At 44.1% G+C, this 10,764-nt stretch overlaps 1 non-coding gene across 1 annotated transcript; it reads right to left on the bottom strand.

Moving 5' to 3' along the window:
* Positions 1-5,371: 5,371 nt before the first annotated feature.
* On the bottom strand, positions 5,372-5,478 carry LOC116537137. Its single transcript, XR_004262977.1, has one exon. It is a non-coding gene; the product is annotated as a U6 spliceosomal RNA (small nuclear RNA).
* Between the last annotated feature and the right edge of the window lie 5,286 nt (positions 5,479-10,764).

Raw genomic sequence — 10,764 nt, 5'->3', positions numbered from 1 at the left:
GATCTTGCATCACAAAAAAAAGCATTGAGGATCTTTGCCTTTCTGGTTTTATTTTTACAAGCTAGCCTTCCTTTAAAGCTTTAAAAAAAAGAGAGAGAAAAAAGAAATTGTCCTGGTTCTCAGCATGTCCACATCAGAGAATGCCTTAGGGAGGAAGAGAATAAAGGGAAGCCATTTAGAAAGACTATGTTTGATCTCTGGTTAAACTTCCTTTAAAGTAATAATTCCATGATCACGTATTATAAAAAGATTCCCCATAGTACCAAAAAGTTCTAATCTATGTCTTAAGTGAAAATATATACCCTAAGCTACCTGAAACTGAAAACTATTTTAGCTTCAGTAGAACTTTTCTGCTTCTATTTTTTGGTATGGTTTTGGTATAAAGAAAATCATACTTAAAAGGAAAAAAATATATAAAAGGCCAGAGGTGGAAGAGGACTGGCTACCTAGGAAACGCCAGAAAGAGATGGTGCTGAGTCCCCAGCCTGAACTTTATCAGTAGTTTTCTCCTTGTACAGGGCTGGGCTGAGTGAGTGGGAATTACCTAACCCTAGAGAGAAGGTGAAAGGATGATGAAAGAGGCATGCAAGAGGAAAGCTTGGCTGTTTAGTAAGATCACAGAAGCCCACAGGAAGGGGCAGGGCACAGTGGCTCACACCTGCAATCTCAGCACTTTGGGAGTTCCAAGGTAAGGAAAAGTTTAGAAAATAACTGGGAGTGGTGGTGCCAGCCTGTAGGCCTAGCTACTTGAGAGGCTGAGGCAAGAGAACTGCTTTAGCCTAGGAGTTCAAGGCTGCAGTGAACTAGGACCGCACCACTGTGCTCCAGCCTGGGGGACAGAGCCAGACTCTGATCCCCATCTTTTTTTTTTCAGAGTCTCACCCTCTCACCCAGGCTGGTACGCAGTGGTGCAATTTCAGTTCACTGCAACCTCTGCCTCCAAGGTTCAAGAGATTCTTCCGCCTCAGCCTCCTGTGTAGCTGGGATTATAGGCACCCACCACCATGCCCGGCTAATTTTTGTATTTTTAGTAGAGATGGGGTTTCACCATTTTGGCCAGGCTAGTCTCAAATTCCTGACCTTTGGTGATCCACCCACCTTGGCCTTCCAACGTGCTGGGATTACAGGCGTGAGCCACCTTGCTTGGCCCAGACTCTGGCTCTTAGGGAAAGAAAAAAAAAAAAAAAGGGAGAGGGTGCAGAGAACCACTCACCAGGCAGTTAGGTGTGCAACTTAAACAGTAATCTTTGCGGAAGCCCAAAACCTGTGTTCTGGTTGGTCCAGCCCTGGGAGAGAACCTCTTGCACAGAGCTCCTCCAGCACAGGGCTACTGTGACACCTGAGAGGCTCTCCTTATCCACCTCTTCCCATCAGGTTGGCCTGCACTGAACCACTTGTTATCACAAACACAGACTTAAAGAGAGCCAAATCAAGAACGAACTGCCATTCACAATTGCCACAAAGAGAATAAAATACCTAGGAATACAACTAACAAGGAACATAAAGGACGTCTCCAAGGAGAACTACAAGTCACTGCTCAACGAAATAAGAGAGGACACAAACAGATGGAGAAACATTCCACACTCACGGTTAGGAAGAATCAATATCGTGACAATGGTCATACTGCCCAATGTAATTTACAGATTCAACGCTATCCCCATCAAGCTACCAATGACCTTCTTCACAGAACTTGAAAAAACCACCTTAAACTTCATATGGAACCAAAAGAGAGCCCGCATAGCCAAGTCAATTCTAAGCAAAAAGAACAAAGCAGGAGGCATCACACTACCAGACTTCAAGCTATACTACAAGGCTACAGTAATCAAAACAGCATGGTAGTGGTACCAAAACAGAGATATAGACCAATGGAACAGAACAGAGGCCTTGGAGGCAACACAACATATCTACAACTGTCTGATCTTTGACAAACCTGACAAAAACAAGCAATGGGGAAAGGATTCCCTGTTTAATCAATGGTGTTGGGAAAACTGGCTACCCATGTGCAGAAAGCAGAAACTGAGCCGGGCACGGTGGCTCAAGCCTGTAATCCCAGCACTTTGGGAGGCCGAGGCGGGTGGATCACGAGGTCAAGAGATCAAGACCATCCTGGTCAACATGGTGAAACCCCGTCTCTACTAAAACTACAAAAAATTAGCTGGGCATGGTGGCGCGTGCCTGTAATCCCAGCTACTCAGGAGGCTGAGGCAGGAGAATTGCCTGAACCCAGGAGGCGGAGGTTGCGGTGAGCCGAGATCGCACCATTGCACTCCAGCCTGGGTAACAAGAGCGAAACTCCGTCTCAAAAAAAAAAAAAAAAAAGAAAGCAGAAACTGGACCCCTTCCTGACACCTTCCACTAAAATTAACTCCAGATGGATTAAAGACTTAAACAGAAGACCTAATACCATAAAAACCCTAGAAGAAAATCTAGGCAAAACCATTCATGACATAGGCATAGGCAAGGACTTCATTACCAAAACACCAAAAGCATTGGCAACAAAAGCCAAAATAGACAAATGGGACCTAATCAAACTCCACAGCTTCTGCACAGCAAAAGAAACAGTCATTAGAGTGAATCGGCAACCAACAGAATGGGAAAAAATTTTTGCAGTCTACCCATCTGACAAAGGGCTGATATCCAGAATTTACAAAGAACAAAAACAGATTTACAAGAAAAAAACAAACAAGTCCATTCAAAAGTGGGCAAAGGATATGAACATACACTTTACAAAAGAAGACATACGTGAGGCCAACAAACATGAAGAAATGCTCATCATCACTGGTCATTAGAGAAATGCTAATCATAACTACATTGAGATACCATCTCACGCCAGTTAGAATGGCGATCATTAAAAAATCTGGAGACAACAGATGCTGGAGAGGATGTGGAGAAATAGGAACACTTTTACATTGTTGGTGGGAGTGTAAATTAGTTCAACCATTGTGGAAGACAGTGTGGCGATTCCTTAAGGACCTAGAAATAGAAATTCCATTTGACCCAGCAATCCCATTACTGGGCATATATCCAAAGGATTATAAATCATTCTACTATAAGGACACATGCACACGAATGTTCATTGCAGCACTGTTTACAATAGCAAAGACCTGGAACCAACCCAAATGCCAATCGATGACAGACTGGACAGGGAAAATGTGGCACATATACACCATGGATTATTATGCAGCCATCAAAAACGATGAGTTCATGTCCTTTGTAGGGACATGGATGAACCTGGAAACCATCATTCTCAGCAAACTGACACAAGAACAGAAAATCAAACACTGCATGTTCTCACTCATAGGCAGGTGTTGAATAATGAGAACACATGGTTACAGGGAGAGGAGCATCACATACTGGGGTCTGTTGGAGGGAAATAGGGGAGGGACGGCGGGGGGTGGGGAGTTGGGGAGAGATAGCATGGGGAGAAATGCCAGATATAGGTGAAGGGGAGGAAGGCAGCAAATCACATTGCCATGTGTGTACCTATGCAACAATCCTGCATGTTCTTCACATGTACCCCAACACCTAAAATGCAATAAAAATAAATAAATAAATAAAATAAAAAAATAAAGTAAAAACTTCAATACAGCTGGGTGCAGAGGCTTATGTCTATACTCCCAACACTTTGGGAGGCCAAGACGCAAGGATCCCGTAGGCCCAGGGTTTTGTGGTTATAGTGAGCTATGATCACATCACTGTACTCTAGCCTGGTGACAAAGCGAGACTTTGTCTTCAAAAAAATTAAGAAATAATAAATTTAGGCCAGGAACAGTTGCTTATGCCTGTAATCGCAGCACTTTGGGAGACCAAGGCAGAAGAATTGCTTGATCCCAGGAGTTTGAGACCAGCCAGGGTAACATGGCAAAATCCTGTCTCTACAAAATATAAAAATAAAAATTAGCTGGGTGTGGTGATACATACCTATTGTCCCAGCTATTTGGGAGGCTGAAGGTGAGAGGATAACTTCAGTCTGGGAGGTTGAGGCTGCAGTGAGCTGTGATTGTGCCACTGCACTCCAGCCTTGGTGACAGAGTGAGAACTTATCTCAAAATAATAATAATAGGCCAGGCCAGGCGCAGTGGCTCAAGCCTGTAATCCCAGCACTTTGGGAGGCCGAGGCGGGTGGATCACGAGGTCAAGAGATCGAGACCATCCTGGTCAACATGGTGAAACCCCGTCTCTAATAAAAATACAAAAAAATTAGCTGGGCATGGTGGTGCGTGCCTGTAATCCCAGCTACTCAGGAGGGTGAGGCAGGAGAATTGCCTGAACCCAGGAGGCGGAGGTTGCGGTGAGCCGAGATCGCGCCATTGCACTCCAGGCTGGGTAACATGAGTGAAACTCCGTCTCAAACAAACAAACAAACAAACAAAAATAATAATAATAATAATAATAATAGGCCAGGTGTGATGACTCATGCCTGTAATCCCAGCACTTTGGGAGGCCTGAGGTCAGGAGTTCAAGACCAGCGTGGCCAACATGGTGAAACCCCATCTCTACTAAAAATACAAAAAATTAGCCGGGCTTGGTGGCAGTCACCTGTAATCCCAGCTACTTGGGAAGCTGAGGCAGGAGAATCACTTGAACCCAGGAAGCGCAGGTTTCAGTGAGCAGAGATTGCGCCATTGCTCTCCAGCCTGGGCAACAAGAACAAAACTCTGTCTCATAATAATAATAATAACAATAATAATGATAATAAAAGTTTAAAAACCCTTCAATAGCTACTTACAGCCCTCCAATTTAACAGTACACTCCTTACCCTGGCATTTATAGCTTTCACGATCTGTCTCCAATTTACCATTCAGCCATTTCTATTCACATGCACATTGCACATACCACACTGATAACTGTTCAACACGTTTTCCTATACCTCCTCTCTCTATATTTTATAATTTGTTTTATAGTTGTTTGAATATGTGTTTTTTCAAACCACTGGATGATGCCCCTTGATTTTAGGATCCTTGTCTGATCCTATTCTGTGTTTCTTTCAATATCTTTTTAGCATCTACACATTGTAGGCACCAGAAATAATTTGTGGATGAGCATTGGGCTTGCTGAAGAATACTAAGAACTTTGGCTCCAAGTTTTTTTTATCAAAATAAAGATGATTGTCATGATTAGCAACTCCTATTTTAGCCCCGAAGAGCCTTTTCTTCAAAAAAAAATGTAATTAAATGTAATACATAATTAACTGTAATACATTTAGAAAACACAGAAAAGTAAAACAACAGCAGCAAAAATCAACACAACCCAAAGGCAGCCAGAATGTTAACATTTTATACATTTCACCATGTTTCTCTTTCTTCATGTCTTTTTTTTTTTCCTTTTTGAGAGTTTCACTCCTGTCTTTTTTTTTTATAAAAAAAAATTTAAAAACATGGAACGCTTCACGAATTTGCATGTCATCCTTGCACAGGGGCCATGCTAATTTTCTCTGTATCGTTCCAATTTTAGTATATGTGCTGCCGAAGCGAGCACGAGTTTCACTCTTGTTGCCCAGGCTGGAGTGCAATGGCACAATCTTGGCTCACCACAACCTCTGCCTCCCGGATTCAAGTGATTCCCCTGCCTCAGCCTCCCGAGTAACTGGGTTTACAGGCATGTGCCACCACAATTGGCTAATTTTGTATTTTCACTAGAGATGGGGTTTCTCCATGTTGATCAGGCTGATCTCAAACTCCCCCGACCTCAGGTGATCTGCCCATCTCAACTTCCCAAAGTGCTGGGATTACAGGCATGAGCCACCGTGCCCGGCCTCTTCATGTCTTTTATTATGATTATTTATTTTTGAGATGGAGTCTTGCTCTGTCTCCCAGACTGGAGTGCAATGACGAAATCTCAGCTCACTGCAACCTCCGCCTCCCAGGTTCAAGCAATTCTCCTGCCCCGGCCTCCCGAGTAGCTGGGAATTCCAGGCGGGCTAATTTTTGTATTTTTAGTAGAGATGGGTTTTTGCCATGTTGGCCATGCTGATCTCAAACTTCTGACCTCAGGTGATCTGTCCACCTCGGCCTCCCAAAGTGTTGGGATTACAGGTGTGAAGCACCACACCCAGTCCATGTCTTATTTATTTATTTATCATTATTATTTTTTGAGATGAGGCCTTGCTCTGTCACCAGGCTAAAATGCAATGGCACTATCATAGCTCACTGCAGCTTTGACCTCCTGGGCTCAAGTGCTCTTCCTGCCTCAGCCTCAGCCTCTCAAGTAGCAGGGAATACAGGTGCATGACACTACACCCAGCTAATTTTTAACTCTGAGTAGAGATAGGGTCTCACTCTGTTGCACAGGCTGGTCTCAAACTCTTGGGTTCAAGTGACCCTTCTGCCTTGGCCTCCCAAAGTGCTGGGATTACAAACTTGAGCTACAGTGACTGAACCCTTTTATCTTTAGTGGTTTTATGTATTTATTTATTTTACTTTATTCATTTACTGGAGATGGGGCCTGGCTATGTTCCTCAGGCTGATCTTCAACTCCTAGGTTCAAGTGATCCTTCCTTCTCTGCTTCCCAAAGTACTGGGATTACAGACGTGAAACTTGCCCTATAATGGTCTTAGATTTCATAGTTCTGCCATACATTGTTAATGATCCAGTTAGAAAACAATTGTATGGTTATTTCCATTTTACAGATGATGAAACTGAGCCTCAGTTTGAATGAATAGATAATGCTTTAAGTCTGGCTGCAAGGAAACCGGACCTTCCACCTTTGTTGTGGTCCCTACCCGTTCTTGAATCCAGAACCACCCTCTTTTTGAATCCTAACTCTTTCTGAAACCGGGGTGCTTAGCATCTCAGGGCCCTCCGGCATGCATATTTTTATAATGAAATGCACAACAAACTTTTACCCTAAACCACTTGAGATAACCTGCTCCTTAGCACCAAAATAACTCAATTCGTCATTTAAAACAAGTCACTCTGAGTTGATAATGCTATTTTGGCATGAAAACTGTTCTGGCCTCAAGAAGAACTATTCTATATGCTCAGCCGTATAGGCCTACGGGAATTACTATTACCATTTGAGTTTTGCCACACCTCCTCTTATAAATTTCTTTTTCTTTGCCTTCCTGCCTTCCTTCTCTCCTTCCCTCCTCCCTCTTTCTCTCTCTCTCTTTCTATCTTTATTTTTTTGAGACAGACTCTTGCTCTGTGGCCCAGGCTGGAGTGCAGTGGTATTACCTTGTTTCACTGCAACCTCTGCCTCCCGGGTTGAAGTGATTCTCCTGCCTCAGCCTCCCAAGTCACTGGAACTGCAGGCATCCACCACCATGCCTGTCTAATTTTTGTATTTTTTTACTAGAGACAGTTTTTGTTTTGTTTTGTTTTTTAGAGTAAAACTGTTTGGTAGAGGCTTGTACTTGTTTTTTCAGAGGTCCTTACCACCCCAAGATGTTACGATTCTGAGTTTCTCAATTGTACTACTTTAGAACCCTGAGATCCTAAAGCGTTGAAAGACACTAAAATCTTGTAATTCTCGTAAGACAACTTTGCAAAGGGAGGGTGAAGCTGTGGAATAGCCAGTTCTTAGCCGTCTCTCCTTCTTGACCTGCCCCACCTCCAAGAGGCTGTGCACTCAAAGTTTGGTTTATTTATTTATTTATTTTATTTATTTATTTTTTGAGACGGAGTTTCACTCTTGTTACCCAGGCTGGGGTGCAATGGCGTGATCTCGGCTCACTGCAACCTCCGCCTCCCAGGTTCAAGCAGTTCTCCTGCCTCAGCCTCCCAAGTAGCTGGGATTATAGATATGTGCCACCACGGTCAGCCAATTCTGTAATTTTAGTAGAGACGGGGTTTCACCATGTTGGCCAGGCTGATCTCTAACTCTTGACCTCAAGTGATCTGCCTGCCTTGGCCTTCCAAAGTGCTGGGATTACAGGTGTGAGCCACCGTGCCATGCTTCAAAATTTAGTTTAAATGCTCAATGGGAAAATATAAAAATTATAGTACATTCATCCATGGACTACTTTAAATGAATCCTATGCATTCATTTAAAATTACAGAGAAAAACAATATGCAAACAATATATAACTTATACAGCATTGTCCCAATTGTGTGAAAATAGATACGCAGAGGGAAAAAAAGGATGACAAAAGTTAATCATGATTGTTTCTGGCTGATGGAATAGTAAATCACTTTTATTTCCATTACGCTTTTCTTAATTTCCCGAAATATCCATACATTTTTATAATCAGAAAAAAAGGTTTTAAGCTCCAACGTGTCAGGCCGCACCTGGAGCCGCCAATTTATCACGTTGTTGGGATACAGAGATGAGTCATCTCAAAGGAGAGGGCGGGGCCAACAGGGCTTTGACGCGGGCTGGCTAGGAAGGGGAGGGATAAGCACTGGGTGGGATGAGATGTGATCAGCTCAGCAGGACTTTAACCCGGAAGCGCTGACGGTGGCACACCACCAGGCAAAATCCACCTCAAAAGCTGGGAATAACGTGGCAGCCGCGGCACAACAAAACACGCCTGTCCAAGTCAACCTCACAGTCCTCCGGCAGATGACCCAGGCCAACCCCGCCCCTTGCCTCTCCCCATTGGTCCGCAGAAACTCGTTCGGTTTCCCAGGGCCCGCCCCTCTGGAGCTGCGGGAGGAGGCGCGCTCCGTCTCCGCTTAGACGCTGGCGGCCATAATGAGTGTGGCATGTTAGGGGAGGGTGGGTCTATTCTGTATTTTTGCCACCGCGGACTCCATCCCACACACTCTGCAAGTGTTTCCCTTTAGTCGTGGGCTCTCGGGACCCGAAGTAAACAGGTGATTTACCACTGAAATGATTCTCACGTGGGAGCTGGGCGTTTGTGTGAAGTGCACACATCTTCCGCCCCGCCTCCATTTCCCTGGAGGCCAGTGGGTTCTGATTTTCTAGAGGTGATGTCATCGCAAAACCTTTCTAAGGTCCTAATGCCCGAGGTTAGGATTGCAGAACCGTTCACAATGAGAACTTAGAGACTGGGTGACTGTATAGTTTACTGTTCAAACTGGGATAGCTTTGCGAGTCTAGGGGGTGTACTATCAATAATTAATCCATACAACAGTAGTAAATGTGGACTGTTCTGGAGTTTATAGTCACTTTAGTTAAAGTCACCCTACTTAGAGTCAGCTCTTTTTTTTTAAATTGTTATCAAATATATATGAAAATTTCCATTTTAACAATATGTGTATAATTCAGGGGCATTAATTGCATTCACAATGTCGTGCAATCATCGCCATTATCTATTTCCAAAATTTTTCATTGCCCCAAGCAGAACCTCTGTGTCCAGTAAGCAATAACTCTCCATTAACCTCTCCCACCAGCCCCTGTTAATCTCCAGTGCCCTTTCTGTCTCTGTGAATTTGCCTATTCTAGGTATTTGACATAAGTGGAATCATACAATAGCTGAGGTTTTCTGTCTGTCTCGTTTCACTTAGCATGTTTTCAAGGTTCATCTATGTTGTAGCATGTATTCATAATTTGTTTTGTTTTCTAGTTAAATAATATTCCCTTTTATAGACATACAACAATTTGTTTATCCATTCATCTGTTTACGAACACTTGGGTTGTTTCTACCTGTTGGCTATTGTGAACAAAGCTGCTGCAAACATTTGTACAAGTATTTGAAGGTCCCAACACTTTTCTTTTTAATTGCGTTTTAGGTTTTGGGGTACATGTGAAGAACAAGCAAGATTGTTGCATAGGTACACACATGGCAGTGTGATTTGCTGCCTCCCTCCTCATCACCTACATCTGGCATTTCTACCCATGCTCTCTCTCCCCAACTCCCCACCCCCCACTGTCCCTCCCCTGTTTCCTTCCGACAGACCCCAGTGTTTGACGCTCCCCTTCCTGTGTCCAACACTTTTTTTATAAGCCATCCTAGTAGTGTGAAATGATATCTTTGTGGTTTTGGTTTTCATTTCCTTAATGATTAAAAATGTTGAGGCCAGGCATGGTGGCTCATCTGTTTAATCCCAACACTTTGGGAGACTGAGGCCGGTGGATCACCTGAGGTTGGGAGTTCGAGACCAGCCTGACCAACATGGAGAAACCCCCAAAATACGAAATTAGCCAGTGTGGTGGCGCACACCTGCAATCCCAGCTACTCAGAAAACTGAGGCGGGAGAATCGATTGAACCTGGGAGGCGGAGGTTGTGGTGAGCTGAGATTGTGCCATTGCACTCTAGCCTGGGCAATAAGAGCAGAACTCCATCTCAGAAAAAAAAAGATGAAAAGATGTTGAGCATTTTAAATTATTTATTTATGTATCGAGATGGAGTCTCGCTCTGTCGCCCAGGCTGGAGTGCAATGACACAATCCTGGTTTACTGAAAACTCCCCCCTTGGATTCAAGGGATTCTCCTGCCTCAGCCTACCGAGCTATCTGGGATTACAGGCATCTGCCACCATGCCTGCCTAATTTTTGTATTTTTGGCAGAGATTGGGTTTCACCATGTTGGCCAGGCTGGTCTTGTGTAGGGTCCAACCCTACAGGATCCTTTGAGCCCTTCTCTGCTGGTGTGGAGACCAGAAACTGTAGAAATAAAAGACACATGCGGTGGCTCAAGCCTGTAATCCCAGCACTTTGGGAGGCCGAGGCGGGTGGATCACGAGGTCAAGAGATCAAGACCATCCTGGTCAACATGGTGAAACCCCGTCTCTACTAAAAATACAAAAAAATTAGCTGGGCATGGTGGTGCGTGCCTGTAATCCCAGCTACTCAGGAGGCTGAGGCAGGAGAATTGCCTGAACCCAGGAGGCGGAGGTTGCGGTGAGCCGAGATCGCGC

This window comes from Sapajus apella, unplaced genomic scaffold, assembly GCF_009761245.1.
Source record: "Sapajus apella isolate SASKATOON/1434 unplaced genomic scaffold, GSC_monkey_1.0 scaffold106, whole genome shotgun sequence".
NCBI lineage: Eukaryota > Metazoa > Chordata > Mammalia > Primates > Cebidae > Sapajus > Sapajus apella.
This window is presented reverse-complemented; position numbering and strand designations above follow the sequence as displayed.